Here is a 6986-nt window from a genome sequence, read left to right as displayed (position 1 = left end):
TTATAAAAGATGGAAATTTTTATTTAAAAATTACTTGAACAGATGTACTCAGTATTTGTAGCATACAGTATAACTTTACACCACTAACTACACACCATATATATACTTTCTTATCATGTTTATCACTCTTTTTATTGGGTCATTCAACCTGTATTTCATTTTTTTGGCAATATTGTGTTTAAAAAGCAATTCTCAATTAACTAGTAGTTTTGTTTGTCTGTATGCTGTTTAACGTTTCTCTCGAGAATTTTTCACTCACATGGACAGGCCAGCATTTACCAGAGGAGAGCTGGCAGAAAAGCTTTTCCCCACACTCGGCACTCATGGCCATTGAGCAGTAAGGTATCCTTTACATGCCAGCACCTACTGCGACACGGGACTCTAATCAGGAGGATCGCGTTCCACAGTGGAATTCGAACCCGCGGTGCAAGGCTCGACTCCTCACTCCGCGCCTCTAGAGCAGACGCGCTCTAACGACTACGCGAAATAATCTAGCTGTAATTAATATGTATAAATCCTGAAGATTCAAATAATCACAATCAGCCTGCTATACTGCCAATAACTGAACAAGTCCCCCAAAGCAGACTTCATCCATACAAATTCAAGGCGGCTTTATAAGATATTGAATTTTATCTTATCGGAAAAAAAATTTTCGACCTAAAATGTGCTTGGTGTTTTGACCTGCTTCAGTATCAAACGCGCTCTTTTTTTGTGGTAAATTGTTTGCTTCTGAATCTTTTGCACAATATTGTAACTGATATGGGGAAATTTATTGGCCACAAGAGACCCAAAATGAGACGAATAATAATGAAATGCATAAAAAACAGAAAATATTGTTATAGGCGGGCTCGCGGATCATTAATCGATTTTAAGGGCTTTTTCATGCCTAACATTTATTTGATAACAAAAACAATATGGTTTTTTAAGATAATTTAGAAAATGAATTCAGGATCCCTGTTTATTTTATGTGCTTGCTATACGGCGAGCTAAGGTTTGCAAAATGAATACGCATGCATATAATCGAGTCGCAGAGCTTAGTTGCAAAGCTTATAGTTATGTCAACTTTAGGCATACAATAAAAAAAAGAAGAAATAATCCGTAGTCAATATTAGTATGTATCGAAACGCTGTCTTACGAATACAGAATTTTTGAAATATTGACTTTTATCGAAAAGGATTAAAGCTCTGTAATATCATCTTAATTTCCAGTTTCTACACCTTGTATTGAAATAAATTCATTAACTGGGAAGACTTGAACATAATAAATAGAGGGGTGGGTTCTCTACTGTGAGGTGTCTACTATATTAAGGTTAAGTATATTTAAGGATGAAAAGTATTCCTCTATTTTTTGTTTAAAAAGGTAGAGTAGTGGCTAAGCACTCGCTTCGTTTCGAGATCTTTTCTCCGGCCTGTCGGCTGAGAACTTAAAATCAAGTTCCACGCCACAGTTAACATTAACATGATTATTAACCCTCAACGGCTACTCTAAGACATATTATCTTTATAAAAGAGGTGTACAGGCTTTCACCACCCGATGTTAATGTAGGTAGAAGCCCGTCCAAGCCTCTATAAGAGAACACTCTAACACCCTGAGTGCTGAGTTTAAGTCTAAATTCGAAGCCCTTCACCGGTACATCGATCTGACGTCTCTATTTGACATTAAAAAAACACACTATCAATCAAACTTTTCGTTGAAGAACCGATTGAAGTCAAGAAATTTCTTTACAAAATTGCATTTCCCTCGTAGATAATGTCGAGGCCAAGAATATACCAAGAGCGATAACTCTAAATCGACACTAGCAGCATATCGAGACTTTATCATTCATTTGTAACATAAGGTACCTGCCTTATTTCCGCAGGAATGTTCAAAGAGTAAGACAATGGACTATTTGTGGGTAGAAATCACTACTGTTTACTTTGTTTAAAAAGGTAGTTGCTCTACCAATTGAGCTATCTGGCCACCGGCGATCGAACCCGGCTGACCGCCACACTTACATTGGGAAAAGTAATGAAAATTATGAATTCAATTTCTTATTCTTGGGTCGTCCGTGTGAGGCAGTGGTTAGAGCGTCTGCTCTAGAGTCGCCAAGTAAGCAGTTGATCCTTACGTCGCGGGTTCGAACCCCACTGTTGGACGTAGAGACCGGTCCTTTGGATGAGACCGTATAAACCGAGGTCCCGTGTCCCAGTAGGTGCTGGCACGAAAAAGATTCCTCCCTGCTCAATGGCCCTGAGTGCCGAGTACCGGTATATGACAAACTTTGCAGCTCTCCACCGGCAAGTTTTGGCGTCTCCATATGAGTGAAAAATGCTCGCGAGGGACGTTAAACAATATATAATCAATCAATTAATCGTATCTATGGCCGGTCTGATATACTGCTAAAAATATTTCAATCTATTACATGTTGTATAATTGAAAATAAAAGCAGCTAAGATGAACACATGGATGGTGTAAGCACTTGTTTAACACTTTGCATCGAGGCTTAATTGATATTGGCTAAACCCAGGTCCTTGATGGGTTTTCATATTAGTTTGGTTTTGATACTGGTACGCTTACAAAGTAAAATGAAGCTGTACATTAAGACGTAAGGAAGTCTATATAAGTCTCCCGATGAGTCTAACTGGTGTGATCGTGTATTAAGCCGTAAGGAAGTCTCCCGATGAGTTTTACTGGTGTGATCGTGTATTAAGCCGTAAGGAAGTCTCCCGATGAGTTTTACTGGTGTGATCGTATCCTACGACCTTGATCTCTGTCCCGCCAAAAATGACCTCCAGGTCGACTGCGCGCTCCTTGTCCCCCGTCATATCCGGCATCTCCACCACCAGACACCCGCACTTCTCCACGCTCTCCTCGTCCGTGTACTGAACGTTCTTCTTCCCCGACTTAAAAAACTCGAATATGATCCCTCTCTGATTGGTGATGATGGGTGTTTATGTTTCCCGCAGTTATGTTGCAACTGGTGGCACATTTAAAATGTTCAATGTGAGCGTAAATTCAGGTCATCACTTTTGACGTTGCTCTTGCGCTGTGTCCTTCGTTTGTCAGAGTGGTTTTAGTTTATGAATGATGACTAATCACAAGATCTGAAAAATTCCGAGTTCTGTTTTGATTGATGAGGCAGTTGTCTATGATACCAATAAGCCTAGTTTTAGCGACGAGGAATGGTCGTATAAAATGTAGAAAAGCCGTCCGTTTTGATGAAACTTTTCGCGATTTTAAATTTTCTAAAAGTTCTTAACTCATTTAACTCATCTGAATAACTCTATTTCTATAGTTTGCAATTTAGCATAGTTTGTCTTAAATTTTTCTATAAAAATTAAGAGCATAAATATTAAGGAGTAAATATTGTAGCTTGGTATACCATTTGCTGGGCCCAGCCACATTTCTTTGTTTATAATGAATTTCAACGTCGAAAACCCTTTTCTTTCTCCTTCACACGTGGGTCCATTCATACCACTTCGCTCGTTTCTCATAAATATTCATTCAATTTATTGTCCAGTGAAATAAGCCGTTATAGGTAAGCAGACAATTTGTTCCTGGCTTGTTTGTGATACGGTCATATAAAATGGTTTTTCTAGCCATTGTTGTGCAAGCGAGGTTAACTCTAAAATTATCACGCAAGCCACTCGACTGATCACATCATGAAACCAAAATATTAGTCTAAGAGAGTTATTCCTTAAATATTGAATTATTAAAATAGTTAACAAATTTTTTGTCATTTTCAAACTTAATTAGATATCATTACATTGAATTGAAAAGGTAAAACAATATTTTTCTATAGAGTTCACTTGTGCTATTACCATGACATGCTGCAATTATTTTTGTTGTAGAATTTTACTCTCTTGCATTGCAACAGAGTTGCTGAATGAAATAAAAATTGAAATCCTAAAACCGCATTCACTTTTAAAGACAGTTTCAATATTTAACATGGAGGCATTATTTATTTTGACAGAAAGTGTTTCTATTTGTGGGTAGTTTTGGAAGTTTGCTTGCTTTTTTGTGTATTTGTTGCTTAAAGCACTCTCGACTGTTTACTTATGTTTTGTCCTAACGAGAGAGCAGTGAGAAAATACTGCGACACTGGACCTGGGTTTTAGGGTCTCATCCCAAGGACCGGTCTCCACGTTCAGTGGGGTTCGAACCGGGACCTTGAATTGATTTAGCCTCATCCGAAGAACCAGTCTCCATGTCCCGGCGCCGCGGGTGACTTGGTGTTTGTTTGTATGTTCTTTAACGTCCCTCTCGAGAATGCTGCACTCACATGAAGACGCCGCCACTTGCCGGTGGAGAGCTGCAAATTTTGTGCTATACTCGGCACTTAGAGCCATTTAGCAGAGAGTCAGTTGCTCTACCAATTGACGTCCAAGTATCTGGCCACCTCGCGACTCTACAGCAGACGCTCTAACCACTGCGCCACGCTGGCGACAGAAATCTGATGACGTAACAGCTTCTGAATTATGGATGTCATCTCCGATAGACATTGGTAGAACAAGTCTAAAATTTTATCACACCTTTCACATTGGGAAATTTATAGAAAAATACAAATGTAAAATTATGAATTCAATTTCTTATTCTTGGGTGACCTATTGTATCCGTGTGTGTTAGGCAGTTTCAACCAAATTTGGTATACACCATCTATGGGTGAAGGGGAACAAAAATTTTGAATTTTATGGTCTGAGGTGTGGAGCCAAAACCAACAAAATTATTGTAGTCTTTAAAAATCTTCTTCTTTACTCCCGAACATCAAGCAGGCAAACTGTTGGCATGAATGTAATGAGCATTGAGTCCTCTACCAAAATTGTGAAATTCATAGCCCCAGGGCAAGGGGGTCTTATGCTAGGGCGGGGATATATAGATTATATAGTGAAAATGCATTATTTTTTTGAAAATCTTCTTCTGTGCTCTTTAACTAACAAAGTACATAATTATGTTGAGCAAGAGTGCCTCTTCCGAAATTGTTAATTTTATGGCGCCAGGGTCAGGGGTTCTGGTGTTAGGGTGGGGCTATATTGATCATATAGTGAAAATGCATTTATTCTTTGAAATTCTTCTTCTCTGCTTCTGGGTATTAAATAAATTAACTAAGCAATAGTTATGATGAGCAAGAGTGCCACTTCGAAAATTGTGAATTTTATGGCCCCAGAGTCAGGGGTTCTGGTGTTAGGGCGGGGCTCTATTGATCATATAGTAAAAATGCATTAATTCTTTGAAAATCTTCTTCTCTGCTTCTAGGTATTAAATAAACTAACTCTGTATGTAGTTATAATGAGCAAGAGTGCCTCTTCCGAAATTTTTAATTTTATGGCCCCGGGGTCAGGGGTTCTGGTGTAAGGGCGGGGCTCTATTAATTATATAGTGAAAATGCATTATTCTTTGAAACTCTTCTTCTCTGCTTCTGGGTATTAAATAAACTAAGTACATAGTTATGATGAGGAAGAGTGCCACTTCCAAAATTGTGAATTTTATGGCCCCAGGATCAGGGGTTCTGGTATTAGGGCGGGGCTCTATTGATTAAATTGTGAAAATGCATTAATTCTTTGAAAATCTTTTCCTTTGCTCCTGGGTTTTATACCAATGATCCAAGTATATATATATTTCTGATGAAGAAATGTGCATCTAGCAAAATGGTTATTTTTTTTATGCCCCCTCCCCCCTGGGTGGGTGGGGGTGGGGGGGGGTACATAGTCTGAAAATAAATTAATGCTTTGAAATCTGCTCTTTAGTATTAATCAACCATTATATGATAAAATTTGCAAAATTTTGAAATATGTGGCCCCAGGGTCAGTGGTTCCTTTGGGGTGAAGTGCACAACTGGTTATAAAGTGGAAGTGCATTTTCTCTGTTACTCTGATCTACCTCTGGGTATTAAGTAAATAGAGTAAGCATGCTAAGTTTATAATTATGATAAGCAATGGTGCCTCTTTCAAAATTGTGAATTGTGAATTTCGTGGCCTCTGGGGTAAAACATGAACCAATTTAAATTGTCTGAAAGTTGTTACACGATACTCAGGTGACCTATAAGGCCCGTGGGCCTCTTGTTATTTTTAGGTTATCCAAAGTAAATGTCTAAGTAGATTAGTGGGGGATGAACGTTCTCACGGATTTTGTTCAACTTTCGGTCAATAAGTAGAGATAAGAACCATAAAGTTAGCAGAACAAGTACATCATTAAGGCTCTCGTCTCTGTCAGATTTATTGTCCTCACTTTAAGGTTTCTGATTTTGTTTTCAGAATGTCACCTCTGAAGCTCTGTGGCTCGGAATGCATGCATACTCCTACAGTTTTGGTCCGATTTCAATGAATCTTGCCAAGAAAATGACTAAACCAATGATCAATTTTTATATTAACTTGTATATGTACATGTAGCCATAAGCTCTAAAACACAAATGTTCCACAACGAGATCATGATAAGCTGAATACTGAGTATCACTGAAAAAAAAATCTAGTAAAAGTCACTAAGAAGACTGGTAAATTTACTGTCCGTGCAATCACTACCTTAGATGTAGTTTTACTAGGTACTGGGTAGATTTACAATATAATATTAGTAAATCTAGAATTTATAAGTAACTTTACGGAGTATCTATACATCCCCTGCTTCAAGGTACACCTACTACTCATTGCCATAGCCAGTAAACAGAATGGTTACTTATCACGACGAACACACAAGTTAAATGAACTAGGTATTTCTTTTGGTGTGTGTACTCCATCTATATACAATGGCTCACGGCGGGCGAGACCGATAAAGAGGGGGTGTTTACTTTTCTAAGACATCCGATCCCATCTCTGGTGTGTGGTTTGTCCTGTTCAAAATTTTAATCTTTGTTCTAGTTTTGAGATTTTTACTTAATGTCATATTATATTCACATTTAGTTTTTGAACATATATAATTGACAATCAAAAGCAAAAGAAACATAGTTTTATCAGTTTAGAGGACTTCTAGAAATGCCGACTTTGACGGGGTATTAAAACCACTGTAACATTAACATA

Source organism: Saccostrea cucullata, unplaced genomic scaffold (assembly GCF_032062105.1).
Source record: "Saccostrea cucullata isolate Sc308-1 unplaced genomic scaffold, CSIRO_AGI_Scuc_v1 ctg113, whole genome shotgun sequence".
Lineage (NCBI taxonomy): Eukaryota > Metazoa > Mollusca > Bivalvia > Ostreida > Ostreidae > Saccostrea > Saccostrea cuccullata.
Note: the sequence above shows the minus strand (reverse complement) of the source record.